The sequence below is a fragment of the Papio anubis genome, chromosome 1, assembly GCF_008728515.1.
Source record: "Papio anubis isolate 15944 chromosome 1, Panubis1.0, whole genome shotgun sequence".
NCBI classification, from domain to species: Eukaryota; Metazoa; Chordata; class Mammalia; order Primates; family Cercopithecidae; genus Papio; species Papio anubis.
Window position 1 is genome coordinate 1941218 of NC_044976.1, and position 21063 is coordinate 1962280.

Genomic DNA, 21063 nt, shown 5'->3' on the forward strand with positions numbered 1-21063 from the left:
CCTGCATGTCTGGCTGTGTTCAGGAGCCAAGGAGGCGGCCCCTGACTTCCCACTGCCCATCAGGGCTCTGCAGTCCAGATCTGGCAGTGGCCTCCCCGTGGTCTGGGTCTGGCAGCGGCCTCCTCGTGCTCTAGGTCTGGCAGCAGCCTCCCCACGGTCCGGGTCTGGCAGCAGCCTCCCCACCCCATGCCCACACACGGTGTCTCGAAGGCCTCTCAGCCCCTGACTGCCGGCCCTGTGAGCACGAACGCTTCACGCCCCATTTCCAGCAGCTCTCAGCTTCTTTGGTGTGGGGGTGTGCTGGTGCCCGGCCACTCCTGTCGTGAGTGGAGACACACCTGCCTCATCCCTTCCATTCTGGTGGCTGAACCTGCTCTGGCCAACAGCGGCCAGCAGAGCCGTCCACCCCAGCTCTGTCTGCTGGCCTGAGGCTGGGCTGTGTGTTGGGCCCCTGTGGACACGGCCCTCCTGCCTCCTTCCTGAGAATGGCTCCTGTCTCCAGGAGGAGGCCTCAGGCATTAGGGGCAGGGCCAGCCTCCCGCTTCCACCTCTGTGTGCTCAGCCTCAGCCACACATGGGCTACACCTGGGGTGCAGGGTCCAAGCTCCAGGATCCCCGAGATTCTCAGTGGGGAGAGGGACCCCAGCTGGCTGAGAAGGGCGCAGGCTCTGTCGTGTGGGACCCGGCCCGCAGAGACCTCGTGGGGAGGAGGAGCTCCTCGGAGCCGAGCTGTCCCAGACTCAGCGCGTCCTTCCCGGGTGGACCTGGCTGTGTCCGGCAAGCCCCACTCAGCCCTTCGCAGGCAGACTTGGCAGGCACCCTGGGCCTGGTCCCACTCTCACCAAATAACATTTTGATGAGTTAAGTGTGAGAGAATTAAAAACAACCCGATTAAATTTCCTTTATAAATACACGTGGGTTTGGAAATCAAGGGGAAAAGCGGCTTTGGGCTCATAAAACGCTGTGTACGCTTCCCCTGCAAGTGTGAGAGGAGGCGGCTGGCAGGTCCTCGGCACGGGACTCCCTGCTGAACCGAGCTGAGCCAGCTCAGGCCACGACCCAGGCAGGCTCTCGTCCTGCTCCCAGCCCCAGTTCCCAGCTTAGACAGCGTAGACGCAGTTCCACGCAGGTGCACACCCTGCCCATCCCCCCAACCCCCAGCCCCACCAGTACGATGCCAGTGCCTTCTGCGCCAACCTGTATACCATTATCTCATCCTCACGACCGTCAGCCATGGCAGCCGTGCTGTGACTGCCCCCACCGTGCAGGCAGCGGGAGCTCCCAGGCGGCTGAGTTAGTGGCAGGGCTGCCTTCCTCCCCAGGCACACGCCCTTCCTGCTATCAAAGTTGTTGCTCGGGCACTTGGGAGCAGCCTGGCCTGCAGTGGGGAGCCCAGGTCCTAAGCCCCTTGCCTGTGGGTCTGAGTTCCAAGGGAGGGAAGGGGGGCAGCTGGGCCCACGTGGTGGGGAAGGGGTCCAGGCAGTGGAACGTTTGAGGTCATTGGAAATGCAAACAAAATCATTAACAGCTTCCAAAAATAACCCAGCAAGAGTGAGATTCCCAGGAGGCTCTGCCAAGCAGTGGAGCTTCGACTAGGGGGGTACCTCTAGTCGGTCCGGGGCTGGCCAGGTAGGGGCAGCTGGGGGTGGGGCAGGGTGGGCTCCAGTGGGTGCTCCTCAGGCCACTTGGGCTTTGCCTGCAAAATGGGTCAACAGGAGGTCTGGTAACAGGAGGTCTGGTGCCGGATGAGGCTCCACTATTGGCCCACTCAAGCCCTGTCTTAAAAGCTCATTTTTAACGCTCCTGTTTATTGGCCGTGAGCCCTCGCAGGTCACGCAGCGAGCGTCTCGGATCTTCTTTAATAGCTTTATTGGGGGACAGTTGGCTTACAAGAAATGGCACCGTTTAAAGCATGCAGTGTGATGAATTTTGGCACAGGTATGAGCCTGCAGAACCCTCCCCACAATCAAGGCCATGAGCGTTGCCATTGCTCCCCAGAAGACCCCCCTACCCCCCACAAGCAAGGCCGTGAGCATCGCCATTGCTCCCCAGAAGGCCCCCCTCCCCCCCACAAGCAAGGCCGTGAGCGTCGCCATGGCCCCTGGAAGTCCCCCCCGCCCCTCTGCCAGCTCTCCCTCTTGCTGTCCCCCTTCCCCAGGCGACCATGGACCTGCTGCCTGTCGCTGTAGATTGGTTTGTGTTTCCTAGAATCTCACAGGAGGGGAATCACAGGCCTGCAGTCCTTTGTCTCCTTTCTCTCGGGCTCTTCCTTCAGAGGCTGGTCCTGTTGCAGCATCTGTCTGTAGTTCAGGCCCTCGGATAGGATATTCCTCTTAGTGTGAGCTCCTGCTCATGAACTCTCCCTGCGTTTGTGTATTCATCCAAACAAGTCTTCATTTCGCTTTGGCACTCGGAGTAGGTTTTTGCAGGGTGTGGAATTGCAGACTCACAGGTTCCGGTGTGTGGGGTTTGTTCCCTTTCGGGACTTTAAAGCGGCCCCTCCACGACCTCCTTGCTCGCGCTGTTTCTAGCAAGAAGCCATCACCATTCCTCTGTAGCAACACCTCTTCCTTCTCTGGCTGCTGTGAAGACGTCCCGGGCCTCGCCTTCGGGCAGCTTTATCATGAACATATTCTCTTTACCCAGGTAAAGACCATTGACCCCCACAGCCTCCCTTTCAGGTTAAAAAAAATAAACAAACTGGGAAGTGAGCTGTCCTTTCCAGGGTCACTGGGCATCAAAATCTGAGCCACATCCGCCTGACTCCAGAGCCTGCGCCCACAGCTGCTCTGTCGCCCGGGTGGACTGTGGCAGGCCAGCCAGTGTGTGGGGGTCCTGGGTGGGGACACAGGCTCTAAGGACCCAGGCCCAGCCCTGCGGTGCTCAGACGTGCGGCTCTGTGAGCACAGAGGAGGCTATGTCCCAAGGGCGGAAGGGAGGGAGCTGCCAGGCCTCCAGATCCGTCACACTGTGGGGCAGCAAGGCCCTGGGGCGTTTCTACAGCCCTGTCTACAGATGGAGGCCTGGGGGACCCTCAGCCCCCGTGTGGCAAGTGCTGTGCAGACGTATTCCAGTTTTCACATAGACGTTTCTCCCCTCCGGTGTCCTTTCCTCTCACCATCGGGCTGGAACCTTGGCCTGATCAGGTCGATTTGGACCAAAGTCTCTGCTGTGGCCTCGCTGGGGCCAATGGGCTGAGGGACAGGTCACAGCTGTCGGGGTGAGCAGAGCGCCTGGGCCACCCTCGGGGGCAGTCTGGGGGTCAAGTGTGACCAGCTCCGTCCTCTTGCCCAAGGACAGAGGCTGCATGCTGACCTGCAGGGGTACCTCTGGGGCCCGCGCAGGTGCCGTGAGACCTGGCAGGTGCAGAGCGGGAAGCAGACCCTGACGAGAGGGACACCAGCATCTGGGTGCCACGGGAGGCACCCGGGACTCCAGCTTCCTCGTTAGCAGCTTCAGGAGGGTCAACCAGCTTGGGGCGTACGCAGGGTCCTGCCCCAGAGGGACGGCCTGGGGTGCCAGGGAGTGGGCCCCTGCGGAAGAGTGTGCCAGGGCATTTGGGCTTGCTGGGGCAGTTTCTTCCCAGACTTTCTGGTCGTGAGCCCCGGGTGGGGCCATCGGGACTAGGAGAAGGAGTTCTACGCCCCGGCGAGGGGCAGCCCCAAGGCAGGGAGGCTCAGCCCCACTGGAGGCCGGAGTCCTGGCCCTCACGTGGCTTCTTCTCGCTGACATGTCACTGCCTCTACAAGGGCCAGGGCCAGGGCCAGGGCCGGGGCCGGGGAAAGTTCACCCTCCTGCCAACCACAACTGGCAGCTCTGCTGAGAGTGCAGAGAAGGCTTTTTTGGAGCTGAATTTACTTGATATTTCCCCGCTCCGCTGGGCCGGTTCCAGGGGCTGCAGTCCACGAGGCTGCAAGTCAAGAGGCGTCTTTGTTTCTTTAATTTTGCCCGTTGGAAAACTCCGGTATTAATATTTATGAGAAATGACCTAATATCCACGCCGCCTGCCGCGTGTTTGCTTAACATATTTAATGTGATTTGGGGGCTGCGTGCACTTTTTTAACTGCCTCGGCGAGGGGGGCCTGACCTATCTCCTCCCCATCCCCCTCCATGGTAAAAAGGCAACGTTCTCTTCGAGGTCTCAAAAGTTCATTTTCTCTGTAGCTTTGGAAAGGCCTCACGGTCCCCGCCTGGCCCGGGCCCTGGGGGGGCAGCCTCACTCCACGCAGGCACCCAGGGTAGGAGGCTGGGGGTCTGCAGACCTGTGCCTTCGAGAGCCTGAGCCGGCATACTCCACGCAGGCGCCCGGGGCAGGAGGCTGGGGGTCTGCAGACCTGTGCCATCCAGAGCCTGAGCCGGCACTTGGGGAGGACTGGAAGTGGCTTTCTTCAGGAAAGGGAGGAAAAGCATTTGAATGGTTTCTGAAAATAGCTCCTTGGGTAGTTATAAGATAGCAATTTAAATAAGTGCTTTCTGCCTGTTTCTCTTGAACATAAAGGTAATTGTTTTTGCCCCAAAATAGATGGCCAGTTTCACTGCAACTTGATTTTTCTCCACCATCCCTTTGTGTACTGCATTAGCTAATGTGGGCCACAGGTGAGCCCCACGAGGCAGCCTGGCCTGGGCCATTCAACCCCGGCCAGGCTGTTGACTGCATAGAAAGAGCTGGGCTTTTGCAGCCAGAGAAACGCCAGCTCAAAATCCAGTTCTGCTGATTAGAAGCTGTGTGACTTTGGACTCATTATTTCACCTCTCTGAGCCCCAGTTTCCTCAACGTGAGAACAAGAGCATTCACAATTTCTGGCTCACAGAGTTGTGTAAGGCTCAGAAAATGCAGCCGGTCTGTCCTTGACCTTTCTGCAAGGCAGCGGGTCCAGCCTCCTGTGCAGTGGCTCAGAAGCCCCCCAGGGGATTCCCGGGGCTTTGTGGTGGGTCCTGGATGCTCCCTGGGAAACTAGGAACATGAGGCATCTCGTCCCTCCTGGCACACACAGATGCTGACTCCTGGGCCCAGCCAGCCAGTCCCCTTGGAGAGTCAGAGGCCATGAAGTCAAGGGGCTCTGGTCAGTGAGGGGCCTTGCTCGCCCAGCCATCACCACGCACCAGGACCACAAAAGACCTGTACCTCTGCGCCGTCTCTCAGGCTCTCAGCAGCAAGATGTCCAGGGCACTCTGGCCCAGAGACCTGTGTGCCAAGAGCTCACACACCGAGAAAGTAAAAGGGGCCACAGAGAACAACCCCTCCCATACCAGAGGTGCTCCTCCTGGGGCTGAGACAGGCCCTGCCCTTCCCCTGCTGGAGGTGGGGGAGGAGGATGTCCAAGCACAGCCATCCTGCCGGCGGTCCAGTGGCCAAGGGTGGGAGATCTGTGTGATCCCTGAAACCGATCAGACAGAGGCTCTGAGTCCTGTTCCAGGTGACCAGGCAGGACCACTGGCCAGTCACTTTCTGGGTCCAGCCATCAAGTTAATCACTCACGTTGTTCCTGTGACCACCCTTTCGAGGTGAGGTGGTTTCCCATTTTACAGCCTGCAACACTGAGGCTTCAAGGCATTCAGCAGCCAGAGCACCCAGGCAGCAGGTAGAGCCAGGCCGAGAAGCTCCTTGGGCCTGCCGCACGCCTGGTCTGGCCTGTCAGATGCATCTGCCTGTGACCCAGCCTCGGATGACAAAATGACAGAAAACAAAGCTGCCGTTCCTCCTGCGTCCACAGCATCGGCCAGGCAGCCTGGGTCCCATCCTCTTCCCGACCCACCAGTGCGGACCCATCACCCACAGATGACATGGACAGCATCCCCCAGCCCTCTCCACCTCTATCTTCTCTGTGGGGAAGGGCCATCCAGGGAGCTGGGCAGGGGCAGCGAGTGAGGGGTGAGGGGAGAGGTGGGGCCGGGGGAGACCCTGGAAGGGACCCTGACCCTGTGAGTTATTGCAATGCCCTGGCAGTAGGCCTCAGTGTGCTCATCGAAAAATGAGGCCCTACCAGGATCTTCCCCCGATGCTGCCCGGTGGAATGAAGATGCTGCCCCCCACCCTGAGTGCTGGTGAGAGACACAGCCAGCTGCCACCTTAGCCCGGCCCCTCAGCCTCCGGGGAGAGGACACCAGCACGCGTGATCAATCAGTCCCAACACTTCCCAACATGCTTCTCGAGTTACACGCCGCGGGAATGATGTCATAGCGGCCGCCAGCCGGATCTAGGGAAGAAAGAGGCCCCTCTGTTTCAAACCCATGGGCCAGGACAGGCCAGTTTCTCGGGAACTGGAATTTCTCTCCCCGCCTTGGCTTCAGAAATGAGAGGAGTGCTGACACCTTTGAGGGTTTTTTCCTTCAGATTTTGAAAGCTATGTATGTTTACCCTACAGAGGAAGAAATAGAAAATATTCCAAATCTCACTTCATTATATTTTCTTCTGTTTCCATCACGTACCTCTACTTACCTACTCACCAGCTCATTGATCCATTGATCCTTCATTCTGTCCATCCATCTACCCATCGATCCATTCATGCATCCATCCATTCACCCATCATTCATTCATCCATCATCCATCCATCCATCCTCCATCATCCGTCCATTCCATTCACCCATCATCCACCATCCCTTATCCATCCATCATTCATCCATCCACCGTCCATCATTCCAACATCCATCTACCATCCACCCATCCATCCATCCATCCACCCTCTATCCATCCATCCATCCACCACCCATCCATCCATCCATCCCTCCAACCATCCATCCATCCACCCATCCCTCCATCCATCCACCATCCCTCATCCATCCATCATTCATCCATCCACCATCCATCATTCCAATATCCATCTACCATCCATCCATCCATCCATCCATCCACCATCCATCCATCCATCCATCAATCCATCCATCCATCCATCCACCCATCCATCCATCCATCCACCCTCTATCCATCCATCCATCCATCCACCACCCATCCATCCATCCATCCATCAGTCCATCCACCCTCTATCCATCCATCCATCCACCCATCCCTCCATCCATCCACCATCCATCTACCATCCATCCATCAATCCATTCATCCATCCAACCTTCCATCCATCAATCCATCCATCCATCCATCATCCACCCTCTATCCATCCACCATCCATCATCTATCAATTCATTCATCCATCCGTCCACCCATCCATCTATCTATAATCCATCCGTCATTCACTTATCTATTCTTCCTTCCTTCCATCCATTCACCCATCATCCATAAATCATTCATTCATCTATCTTTTCTTCCATCCACCCATCCATCATCCACTTACCCATCTTTCCTTCCATCTATCCTTCTTTCCTTCTTTTCTTTCATCCATCCGTCATCCACTTATCTATCTTTCCTTCCTTCCTTCCCTTCTTCCTTCCTTCTTTTCCTTTTTCCATCTATTCACCCATCGTCCATCAGTCGTTCATCTGTCTTTCCTTCCTTCCTTCCTTTAATCCATTCATCCATCTATCCATTCAGCCAGCCATCTCTCACATCAAACCATATGGAATTGCTGATACTCAATGTATGAAATATTGATCATCTGTTCTCATCCTTTTTTATTTTGGAAAAATCTACATGTGCCTTTTGCAACCTGCTGCTGCTCCTTAATGACATTCCTATGACAATTTGCTTGAGAACCTTTTGTTGTGAAGAACCTTCAGAAAACACCCATCTGGCAGCGCGGTGGGTGTGGAGGGCCTCAGCTAGTCAGCGGAGTGCAAGGCTGCCCCACTGGGCACAATAGAGCAGAGGCGGGAGGAGCGTGCGCCAGCCATTCCCATAAAGCAGCCCATGTTTCACAGCAAGGCAGCTTGAGTGAGTGCCATGTTCACCTTGGTTCACAGCAACAGGTCAGGCAATTTTATAATGAATGGGAAGACACCTTCAGAGCAGCCTGGGCCCCCAGAGGCTGATGGCAGGGGACTCCCACCTTGCCACTCCCTGCCATGCAGTCCAGGGCCAACACCTGAACTTGTCGGGGCCTCCACTTGCTCTGCTGTGAAATGAGACTGCAGGTGGCAGCTGTCTCCAGACAAGAAGAATGGCCCCTGGACCAGACCAGGCCGAGGCCAGCTCAGTGTGGGCTTAGGGAGAGCTCTTTCCACCCTCGTTCTTCCTGACCCAGAGGGGTCAGAACCATGGCTAGACGGGAAAGGAGGGCAGAGCCAGGGGCTGCCCCCATTCCCAGGGGTGACCTGCCAAGCCAGGGAGGCAGAGATGATTTGGCTATAAACAAAATGCTCAGCATGGCCTGTTACACGGGCCAGGCACTTACTACAAATCTGGTGGCATAGAATAGACATGCAGAGAGGTGCCAGGCCACACCTGGATGGCTGGGAAAACAATCCCCAGAACCCAACCACGGTTAGCTCTCTGAGTGGATGCAGAGAAGGTGTGGGGTGGACTCCCTCCATCCGTGGGCAGATGCACCGGGAGGGCTCTGGGGGCGGCAGGTGCCGCTTTTGGATGACGCCCATGAGGCTGAGGCTCCCTTGTCAGGAAATGGTTCCATAGGACAAAATCATTTCCCCCAACAAAGAAAGCCATGCGTGGACCCCGACCGACCAGGCCCTTCAATATGCCAGGGCCTGTGTCTAGATGTGGCATTAAAGCAGACAAAAGGCAGGTCATAAAATAACGCCCTCCTAACAGGGATGGTGTGGCACCTTCAGTTTCGTGTGTGTGTGTGAGTGTGTGTAAGTGTGTAGGAGTGTGTGGCCGTGTGTATGCATGTAAGAGGGTGCAGGAGGGTGTGAGTGTGAGCCTGAGACTGTGTGCTGCTGCAGAGAGGACAGGGCCCCTGCCTGGCCTCCTCCCATCACAGCATCCTTGGCCTTGCATCTCAGCATCATTCCCATGGCTCCTCCCTGCCCAATGGAGCTCTGCAGTTGTCCCTCAAAAGGGATGTGCCTGGTCTTTCCCTGCTGCGGAGCTGAGGCTGCACATGCGGGACCGCCCTGGCTCCACGTGGCCCAGGTTGGCCGCCCCCACTGACTGCAGCCAGAAAGCCTGTGCCTTGGTGGTCAGTCCCCGCCCCCACCTCCAGCCCACCTCCACTTCTAATTGGGCCGCGAAGCCGTTTAATGGTGTCTGCCACGTCTGCAGGGCTGCTTGGGGCAGAACAATGCACCATTCATGTCCCACACAGCACACTAGTGATCCGGCTAATATCTTTAAGCTAAAAAACAAGGCTTAATTGGAACAGATGCTGCAAATTCCAGTGCAAAAGGCCAGCTCCCATGCGACCTAAACCAGGTATGTGCCAGGACTTCGCGTTTAATAGCAGCTTTTATTTTTTTATTGGCATGTACAAAACTCACTAATACCCTGCACGGCAGACTGGTGACGGGTCTCTTAGAAAACTTCCATGGGTGCGAGGCCTGCGGAGCGTTGTGGCCGTTGTTTGGGTTACAATAAAAAGGTGCCCGGCCATTTGGCAAGCTGTTTCCTCGTGGGCACTGGTCGCTCCTCTCCTCTGGGTCGAGGCTCTTGTGGCCTTTCCAAGACTGCCACCAGGTTGTTAGAACTCAGCACTGAACACTCCCAGTGAATCAATCAGGCCTGTTCAGCAGCTGCCAGCCTTTGTGGCCATGGCCTCCCCTAGCCAGGAAGCCTCTGTCCTCCGGACACCGCCCAGCCTTTTCCCTGCTGCTGCGCCACCACCCTGACCACAAATTCCTGCATTTTCTCTAAGAATACAGCTTTTTGGCAGTGTACTCCTATTTTGAATATATTTGCCGAGTCTTCCAATCTAGAAGAAAACTCCCTGAAGTCAGGGGCTGACTGTGTTTTACACATAGATTCTAGTACATTGCTGAGCAGAATGGGGATTTTTTTTCCTTGTCTTCCACTTTTTCAGAGAAAGAGCCAGCACTAGGGAGGCCCAGAAGCAGCCGTGTCCAATCCCAAACCCTTTCCAATTCAGCCAACTGAAGCTGTAGCTGCTAGAACTGTTGTATCCAGGCCTGGAAGCTGCTCCTGGTATCTCAGGGCATTGCTTCTGTCACAGAAGTTAAAATAGGTACAGCTCCCTGGCTAGTGAGGACTCCCATTTGCTGGAAGTACTGAGCTCCCAAGAGAGCTATTGCTTGGATTTATCTGAAAAAATGCGTCAGAAGGAAACCTTGGCTTCAGATAGAGTCCAAGGCTGCAATATCTGCCATCTATCCATCCATCCATCGACGATCCATTCCATCAGACGATGATCTTTCTATCGCGACGACGATCGACGACGATTTAGACGACGTATCTTCGACGACGAGACGAGATCCATTATCGACGACGACATTCACGATCTACCGGCCTGTTTTTCTATTCATCCATTCCATTATCCACGGTCGACTTATCTATTTTCTATCCTTTGTTGATCTATTCTTCTATGTATCTATCTTTAATCTATATACTCTACCACTTCACTTTATCGCATTGCCTTATCTGACCACGCATCTTATCGTCTTTCATCTATCTATCTACTTATTCAGCGTCAGCCCATCTATTCATTATCTCGACGCATCGTATCTTATTTTCTTCGCCGACATTCATCTTATCGACATCTACTTATTTTATCTATCTATTTTCCATCTCTCTATTGATCTATCTCTCTATGTATCTATCTTTCGAGCATCTATATAATTCTATTTATCGATGATATCGCATCGACGCATCGACGATCGACGACGACGATCGACATCGATGATGACGACGATTTATCTTTCTGACGACCTTTTCAGGATTTATTCGAGATTCAGAGAGACTGTGACGGTATCGACGTGATTATCTTATCTATCTACTGACGATTTATTCTTCGACGACGACGCATTTGGTCGACATCGACGACGACATTCGGATTTATCTAATGACGATGCATTATCTATCTATTCCATTATCTACTATTTATCTATCTATTTTCTATCTTCATATCTATCTTCTATGTATCTATCTTTACATCTTTTATAATTTAATGCACGACGATCGGTCTTATCTTAATTTTATCTATCTATCTACCACGTGACGACATTCCATTTATTTATCTATCTATCTTTCATTCTTCATTGATCTATCTCCTCCATCCATCCATCTTCCATCCATCCATCATCCATCCATCCACCTAGTCATCCATCCATCCACCACTCATCCATCCTCCATCCATCTATACTCCATCCTTCATCCATTCATCCATCCTCCATCTTCCATCCATTTGTCCATCCATCATCCACTCATCCACCCATCCAATAAATACCTGGCCCTGATAAATGCCAGCCAGTGTGTGGACTCTCTTCCTCCCCCACCTCATGTGTACTGCATATGCTCCTGTGGCTGCTGGAGGGGCTCTGGAGGAGGCTGGGGAGCCTGGCAGGTAGTGGAAGCTGAAAGGGCAGGGACGTCCATAAGCAAACTTTGCCCATGCAGAGTCAGGGTGAAGGATGTCTGTCTGGGCCTCTGCCTTGCACCTGGAGGGCTTCCCTCCCACAAAAAGGCTCTCCCTCCTCAACCCGAATCCCCCTAAGAAACCCTTCCTTGAGCACAGGGTCTTAAAAACCTTTGGATGATTAGCGAGCAGAGAAACGGGAGCTTAACACTGGGGAAGTGAGAGTCAGGGGCCATTAACTGGGGGCCGGCCCACCCTCCATGCCTTCCTCTGGGTGACCAGGTGTGCCCCCTGCCCTCTGCTAGTACCCAGGCCGAAATGTGGGTGGGGTGGGGGTGGCCTTCCCATGACCCCTATCTGTGGTCACGGCTGCTGAACCTGGGCCAGCATTCCAAGATCCTCAAGGTTCTCTACCAGGCCCCTCCTTGGTGGCAGCAGCAGAGAAGATGCCCAGGATCCCGGAGGACATGGCCAGTGTCAGCCAGGAGCAGAGCCCAGGCAGCCTGGCCCTCGGTTCAGCTGAATGAGATCCCAAGCTCTCAGCTCTTAAGGCTGTCAACTCTCCACCGTGGGTGGCAGACGGTAGAGTCAGTAGCCAGCGTGGGCCACGAGCTCTGCGTGCCTGGCTGTGTGGGGTCCTCCAGGCAGTGGCAAGTGAGACGGACTGGGGAATTTGCAGAAAGCCAGGGGACCAGAACTCAGGTCTGTGCCTCTCAAGACCTGAGAAGCCCCTTAGGAAGATGTACACCCGCCCCCGTCCACGTGGGAGAAATGTGACACCATCACAGCTGTGGCTCTGGCTTGAGGGTGAAGCAGATACATGAGGCTGGAGGGGGTGGCTGCCCCACGGGACATAGGACTTGATCGGGGCCGGGGAGGCGTGCAGGGATGCAGACGGACCCTGCAGAGCGTCTGAAGTTCACCTGAGTTTCTGTTTCTGTGGCCTTCTTGGACGTGCTTTTTAGAAGCATGGAATCTTTTGATCATTGAGAAGTGTGAGGACAGCAGGTGGAACACCCTTGACGCTCAGCTGTGTGGTCAGTCGGGTTCACGGCCACGGATGCCGCATTGCCCTGTCCCGTTCCCACTTGGAGCCCTCACATGTGGCGTTTATCACCCTCACACCGGGCTTTCACTCTTCCCTTCAGTAATTCACAGGCGGGCCTGGTGGTCTTCCAGCGCGTGTTGAGAAGTGGCCACATTGCTCTGCATCGCCGTGGCCCATAGTGAGGCCATCAGCACCTGGTGTGAGTAAAACTCTTGTTGTGCCCATTGAGGCCTGAGAGATAGGCGGTCACTCCTACTTCAACTAGCATCTCCCTAGTGACAGGTGACGAGCGTCTCTGCCTAGGTGCCCGGCGTCTGCCTTTCTGCCACTGTAAAATGGCCCTTTACAGCCGGTACCTATTTTTCCATTGGATTGTCTCGTCATTTCTATTTTTTCTTGTTGCGGTTTATTTTTATTTTATTTTATTTTTTGAGACAGGATCTCACTGTGTCACCCAGGCTGGAGTGCAGTGGTATGATATTGGCTCACAGCAGCCTCGACCTCCTGGGCTCAAGCGATTGCTGGGACCACAGGCGCACCCCACCACACCAGGCTAATTTTTGTATTTTTTGTACAGTCAGGGTCTCACCATGTTGCCCAGGCTGGTCTTGAACTCCTGGGCTCAAGTGATCCTCCTGTCTCAGCCTCCCAAAGCATTGGGATTACAGGTGTAAGTTGTTGCACCTGGCTTACTGTGGTTTATTTTTTAATGAACAATTTTATTTTATTTTTTATCTTTTTTGTTTGTTTTTTGAGACAGAGACTCTTTCTGTTGCCCAGGCTGGAGTGCAGTGGCATGATCTTGGCTCACTGCAACCTCCGCCACCTGGGTCCAAGTGATTCTCATGCCTCAGCCTCCTGAGGAGCTGGGATTAGAAGTGTGCACCACCATGCCTAACCTAATGAACACGTTATTAAAAGACAACATATATACAGAGAAAATGCAAAAGTAATTGTGCAATTGGTTGAATTTTCACAAAGTGGACATACCCATGTATTCAGCAACCAGGTCCAGAAACAGCAGCCTGGGCTCCAGATGCCCCAGGGACTCCTCCCACCGCTCCTCACCTTTCACTCCAAAGGCAGGAGCTATTGTGACTTGAGCCAGCGTGGCTTCCCCCTGCCGTCTACAGTTTACCTAAGTAGAATCATGCAGCGGCTGTCTTTCAGGTTCGACCTCTTTTGTGCACGTCACGTGTTTGTGAGGTGCACTGCGTCACTGCAGGGAGAAATCATGCTTGTTCCTCTGCAGTATCCCCTCATTTCAATGTCTATTCATTTATCCATTCTAATATTCATGGACTTTTAACTAGTTTCCAGTTTTAGACTACTTTGCTTAAAAGTCTTACTGACATTCTTGTAAATGCCTTTTGATATGCATTTGTGCCATTTCTCGAGTTTAAGCCTGGGGTGGAATTCCTGGGCTGGGGCACATGTCCTGGTCTGGGGGGACTTGCAGACAGGCTCTCAAAGCTTCTGCCCCCATGGACGCCCTTACGCGGTGTGAGGAGCTCCTGTGGCTCCGTGTACTTGCCAGCACTGGGCTTGCCAGTCCTCTGAATTTAGCCAAGGTGCAGGTCTGTGGCAGTGGCTTAGGGTGCCCATAAGGTGCATGTTCCTGATGGCTGAAGCTGGGAATTCTTAAATGTTTATTGGCCGTTTGGTGCTCTTTTTCCATAAACAGCCTGTTGGAGACTTTCGCCCGGGCTCATAGGAGGTTGCCTGTGGTTTTCTCATTGGTTGGTGTGGGCCCCACCTGTGTTGCTGACGCAAGCTCTTTGTCAGTGACCTGCTGCGAGTGTCCCATCCTGGGCTGCAGCTTGCCTTTCACTCTCATACTAGTAACGGACGAAATGCCTTCATTTTCACCTAGTTCAATTGATTCAGCTTTATCTTATAGTTAGCGTTTTAGGTATTTGGTTTAAAATCTTGTCCAAGATCAGAAACTTGTGATCAAGAGCTGCCTAAGGTCATGACTACGTTCCATGATATCCTCTCGAGGTGTTTTTCCTTTCACGTTTAGCTACAATCCACTGGGAATATTTTGTTTGCCTGTTGGGAGGCGTACAATATTTCATTTTTTCCTTTACAACTGTCTAATGGACTCAGTACCATTTATTAAAAATGCCATCGGTTTCCTCAAAGACCTAGAGACAGAAATACCGTTTGACACAGCAATCCCATGACTGGGTATATATCCGAAGGAACAGAAGTCATCCTACTATAAAGACCTATGACTGGGTATATACCCGAAGGAACAGAGATCATCCTATTATAAAGACCTATGACTGGGTATATACCTGAAGGAACAGAGGTCATCCTATTATAAAGACCCATGCAGACATATGTTCATTGCAGCACTATTCAAATAGCAAAGACATGGAATCAACCTAAATGCCCATCTACGATAGACTGGATAAAGAAAATGTGGTACATAAACACCATGGAATACTATACAGCCATAAAAAGGAATGAGATCATGTCCTCTGCAGGGACATGGATGGAGCTAGAGGCCATTATCCTTAGAAAATTAATGCAGGAACAGAAAACCAAATACTGCATGTTTTCACTTATAAGTGGGAGCTAAATGATGAGAACACATGGGCACACAGAGGGGAACAACACACACTGGGGCCTATGAGAGGGTGGAGGGTAGGAGGAGGGAGAGGATCAGGAAAAATTGCTAATGGTTACTAGGCTTAGTACCTGGGCAATGAAATAATCTGTACAACAAACCCCCATGACACATGTTTACCTGTTTAATAAACATGCACATCCTGCACATGTACTCCTGAACTTCAAATAAAAGTTTGAAAAAAATGCCATCCTTTCCCCACCATTTGGAACCTCCACCTGTGCAGAATTGATTTGCCATGTTTGTCAGAACCCATGTAAATGTCCATCTGTTTCTGGACTCAGTCCTGCTCCCATGAGTCTGTAAGGATGACAATCGAATCAGGAAGGAGCTTGTCAGTAATAAACAGAGAGAGAAGGCAGCTTCGATTTCTATGCTGTGTAACAAAGCAGTGAACGTCTCATGGCTCAGAACATCGCACATTTATCATCTCACTGTTTCTGTGCGACAGGAGTTGCAGTACAGCTTGGCTGTGTTCTTGGCTCAGGATCTCACAAGGCTGTGATTAAGGTGTCAGCCGGATTATGTTCCTTTCTGAAGTTCAGTATCTTCTTTCAAGTTCTTGAGGTTTTTTGGCAGAAGTCAGTTCCTTGCGATAGTAGAACTAAGATCCTCATTTTCTTGCTGGCTGTCAGCCAGGGTCTGTTCTCAGTTCTTAGAATCTTCTCTGATGCCCTTGCCATGTGGCCTCTCCATCTTCAAAGCCAGCAGCAAAGACCATCCCTGCTGTTTAATCGCTCTCATGCTTCACGTCTCTTCTGCCAAAAGAACTCTGCCCCTTTTTGAGTGCTCATCTGATTAGGCGAGGCCCACCCAGGGTAATCTCCCTCATGACAGATTTGCCACGTTAACTGCCTCTGCAAACCCTGTCCTGTTCCTCTCCCCACTGCTGTGTGTTGGGCGTGTTGGGAGTGGATGGCTTGTCTTCTGCTGGTCTCTGGGGAGTCTGTTCCAGACCTGGGAGAGGAGCACTCATTATTGGCTCCTCTGTTATCAGCTCTGAGACAGCACGATAACAACATGGAAATTCATCCTCTCATAGCAATACAATTCCTTGTTGTGAGTTCAGCACATGATTGCCCAGAATAAGCCCCACAACCCAGCTTGCCTTGCAGCTGGTTGTCACCATGGTGGCAATTTGACTAATTGGAGTGGGAGTGCTGTGTATAATTTCTTGACTGTGTTCTTATGGGTGTTCTGACCTTTCTTGTCACTTCTGTCCTGTATATTGACATATGGTTGTAGTGTTTAATCATCTTGGAGCAGACAGTTGAGGGTCATACCCTAGAGTGCTGAGAACAAAACTGGAGTCTAACTCCTCAGATGACCTCCTAAAATGGGACCATCCTACCAGTGTTGGATGTGGCCTCTCCACATTAGGTGAGGAACAATGAAAATTTATGTGTTTAAACCATTATATATTTGACATTTACCCCTCTCAAATGCCTTCAAACCGAAGTCTAATTAATACCCATAGCAACTGACTTGAATTAGACTCTCTAATGTTAAACCATCCTTGCATTCCTCTGACAAATCCAATTTGGTCATGATATTTTGTTTTTTAATTTATATTTGCATGTTTCACATTGCTGGATTCAATTTTTGGCTATATTATTTATTACTTTTAAGAAATCAATGTTTATAAGTGAATTTACCTATAATTTCTCCTTCTTACATTGTCTTTTTCTGATCCTGAATATCAAAGAAATTTTAGCATCATTAAGTGGTTTGATGAGGGCATTTCCTTCTTTACATTCTCTGAAGCCGTTTTTTAGAATTGAGACTTTATAGAATATTTTGGAGACTTCTCTTTAAAATTCTCTGATTCTAATGGGGTATTTTATGGGTATATTTTGAATAATCCTTAATGCTCAAATAAAAAAGTGATATTTATATCACAGATATTTATATTTCTCTTTTAGTCAGTTTTTTAAAAAGTTACAGAGTTCATTTGAAAGTCATAATTTTTCCCCAATGTTCTGTTTTTTTTGTTTTGTTTTTTTCTTTTTTACAATCTAGATTCTACCTTGTATTTAGTTTTCATGTCTTCTTGGTCTCCTCCAATCTGTGACAGTTCTTCATTCTTTCCTTGTTCACAGACATTGGCACTTTTGAAGAATACAGGTCAAGTATTTTGAAGAATGTTCATAAACCTGAGTTTGTTCTGCTTTCTAATAAAATCAAGGTTGTGGATTTAGGGGAAAATTCCTTAGTCCATCATAATGGGGGCATGTGATGTCACATCATACTGGTAATGTTAAATGTGAGCCCTTGGTTAAGGTGAGGTCTGCCAGGTTTTTCTACTGTAAAGTTACTGTTTTCCATTTGTAATTAATAAATATCTGAGACGAAATGCTATGAGACTACACAAATATTCTGTTCCTTCTTAAACTTTTACCCAGTAATTTTAGTATTCATCAGTGGACTTTGCCCATAACAATTATTACTGTGGTTTTCTATTAGTGATTTTAAAAATTTGGACTAATTCATTTTACATTTATGAATTGAAATGTTTCCCTAAGGAAGAGTTTCCAATTCTCTCATATTTACTTATCTATTCATCATTTATTTATGGACCTGTGGATATTTTTCTCTTCTGGACTTTAGTCCAATACTGTTATTTTTATTTTATTACTCAAATTGTCCCAGTTTTGGCTAGTGAAAGTTGAAAGTGAAAGAAGAAATTTTTCATTCTTTTTGAAGCTGTTATAAATGGAATTGTTTTCTTAATTTCATTTTCAGATAGTTCATTGCTAAAGTATAGAAATATAATTACTTTTCATATATTGATCTTGTATCCCAAAACTTTGATGGATTTGTTAGTTCTAATAGTTTTTTTTTTTTAATCCTTAGGATTTTCTACATACAAGGTTATGTAATCTGTTAATAGGCATGGTTTTGCTTCTTCTCCAATCTGGATTCCTTTTATTTCTTTTTCTTGCCTAGTTCCCCTGGCTAGAACCTCAAGTCCAATGTTGAAAAGTTATGAGAACAGACATACTTGTCTTGCTCCTGATCTTAAGAAGAAAGTTTTCAATGTTTCCTCACTAAGTATATTAGCTGTGGGTTTTTCCTAGACGTCCTTTATCAGGTCGAGTTTCTATTCTTAGTTTGTTGAGTGTTATCATTAAAGGGTGTTGGATTTTGTCAAAATGCTTTTTCTGTATCTATTAAGGTGATCACGATACTTTTGTCCTTTATTCTACCAATATAGTATATTAGATTAATTTATTTTTATATGTAGAGCAAGTCCGACATTCTTAGAATAAATTTCACTTGTCATTGTATATTAAGCTTTTTATATGTTGTTGAATTTGAATTGCTAGTATTTGTTAAGGATTTTTGCGTTGGTATTTATAAGGGATTTTGGTCTGTCATTTTCTTGGGATGTCGTTGCCGAGTTTTGGTATCAGGATAATACTGACTTCATAGAATGAGTTTTATTTCTGTCTTTGTCTTTGTCTTTGACAGCTTGACTATGAAGTGTTTAGTGTGCCTCGCCTTCGAGTCTATTCTACTTAGACTTCATGGAGCTTCCTGAATGTATAAATTAATCATTTCACAAAATCTGCGAAGTTTGGGTCATTATTTCTTCACATTTCTTTCTTGCACTTTCTCTCTTTTCATTCTGAGACTTCCATCATACATATGTTGCTATATTTGATAGTGTCCCCACAGATCTTGGAGGTACTATTCATTTTTTTTTCTGTTTTTCATACTGGATTATCTCAATTTACTTAGCTTCAAGTTCACCAGTTCTTCTACCAGCTCAAATCTGCTGTTGAGCTCATCTAGTGGGTATTTCATTTCAGTTATTGCACTTTTCATCTCCAGAATTCCTATTCGATTTAAAAAAATAATTTATATTGCTTTATTTATATTCTCTACTTGATGACACATCATTCTCATACGTTGCATTAGTTCTTTAGATATGGTTTTCTTTAGTTCTTTGAACATATTTATGACAGCTGATTTAAAGTCTTTGTCTAATAAGTCCAACACCTGGGCTTCCTCATGGGACAGTTTTTATTGACTGATTTTGTATCCAATGTATGGGCTACACTGTCCTGGTTCTTTGCATGTTTCATAATTTTTTGTTGAAAAGTAGACGTTTTAAATAGTTTAATCTAGCAACTCTGGAAATTAGATTCCTCTCCCCACAGATTCTGTTTTTGCTATTTGTTTTGCTGAATGAAGTCTATAAAGTCTGTATTTGTTTCATGTATAGCCACTGAAGTTCATTTTGCTTCGTGGTCAGTTAATAGCTAGGGAGAGATTTCCTCAAATACCTTGGAGCAAAAAGTCTCCCTGATTTTGTGGAGGAAGACTTCAGTTCTCCAGCATGCAGGCTGCAGCTCTGCCTTAGCTTTCAGTTCCTACTTGTGCAGTCTCAAGGCTAGCTAGAGGTGACAGGCTAGCGCCTCCTCAGGTCTTCCCTGGGCATGGGCACAGCATGATACATGCATGTGGTCCTCTAGAATATCTTGGAATATTTTGGAATTTCCCCCTTCAGTAGCTGTTAGGCTGCCATTTGTCACAGCTATCATGATTGGCAGACTGTTAATTTTCAAGGCCACTACACAGCTTGGGAGAGGGAGATGAAATAGGGCAAGCTGAAATGTCACACAGCTCTCCATTCTTACCAATATTTAGTCTTTTTTCTTAAACAAATGCTCTTCAAATTGTTGGAGGCTGTATTAGTCTGTTCTCGCATTGCTGTGAAAAAAATCAAAGAATGAGTGATTTATAAAGAAATGAGGTTTGATCGGTTCATGGTTCTGCAAACTGTGCAGGAAGTGTGGCAGCATCAGCTTGGCTTCCGGGGAGGCCTCAGGAAACTTACACACATGGCGGAGAGCAAAGGGGAGAGTGAGCACTTCACACAACTGGAGCAGGAGGAGGGGCAGGGAAGGGTCACACACTTAAACAACCAGATCTCATGAGAACTCCTGCACTATGCAGTAGCCGGTGAGGGGATGATGCTAAACCTTTCACGAGAACTTACCTCCCACGAGGCCCCACCTCCAGCACTGGGGATCACAGTTCAACATGAGATTTGGTGGGGACACAGATCCAAACCATATCAGAGCCATTCACCACTGCCTCGAGTCTCCGTCCATCCTTACCTCGGGGCCACTTCTCTCCACTCAAGATGAATGTTCAGGTGCATGGCCCAGAGCTCCACCCACCAAGAGGATGTCCCCTGACCCTGGTGAACTTCCAGGGCATCTAAGAAGTTAATTTTGGCCATTTTATTTGCAAGGATTCTCCTTGCTTTTATGGAGGGGCGGAACATGGGGATCCTTATTCCACTATTCTGGAAATGCTTCCCTTCAGGAGAGTCTTGCAAAAAGGTCAGTCCGGATCAAGACAGACCTGCTTGTTTGTTATATTCCTGTGCTGGTGGGTGGGTTTGCTATACCCATTCCTTTCACTCAGGCTGTAGCAGCGACCATGGATCTATACAGAAGTTTCCATTCTGATTCTTGCCTCTTGGGGATCTAAGAGCTTCATCCCCTGTCCTGGGAGCCCGTTGCAAGCTCCCTGCTATCAAGAGCAGCATCTGGGAACCACCCCCAGGCAGCCCAAGCATTAGGTCACCACAATTACTATTTTGGGTCATGTTATTCATTTTTGGGCCTCTTGAAATTTCCATTACTCTTTTGCAAGCTCAGCTTTCCATTTAAAGCACGCATATCCTATTTTACCTGGCATTGCTAAGCTATTAAAAAAAAAAAAAAACAGGAGTGATCTTGGGTTATCTTGATCAAAATTCTCCCTGGAAAAAGTTGCTCTCTGTATATTTTAAAACTCACAGAAACACGCACATACACAAGTGGCCAAGTGCAACAAGCAGAAGCAGGAATGTCAGCTATGCTGCGGGCGGTGCATGGGGGCATCTGGCATGAAGACAGATAAGAGGGTCTGTCCTGGGCCCGGGGGTCTTCAGGTCCACCTCATCCACTTGCAGCCCTCACTAGAGGTGTTTAGTGACACAAGAGTGG

At 49.5% G+C, this 21063-nt stretch overlaps 1 long non-coding RNA gene across 1 annotated transcript; it reads right to left on the reverse strand.

Annotated features, from left to right (window-relative positions):
• Window positions 1-9179: 9179 nt before the first annotated feature.
• On the reverse strand, window positions 9180-20783 carry LOC103887961. Its single transcript, XR_652258.4, has 3 exons — window positions 17085-20783; window positions 11247-11373; window positions 9180-10105 (listed from the first exon to the last, which is right to left on the reverse strand). It is a non-coding gene; the product is annotated as an uncharacterized LOC103887961 (long non-coding RNA).
• Between the last annotated feature and the right edge of the window lie 280 nt (window positions 20784-21063).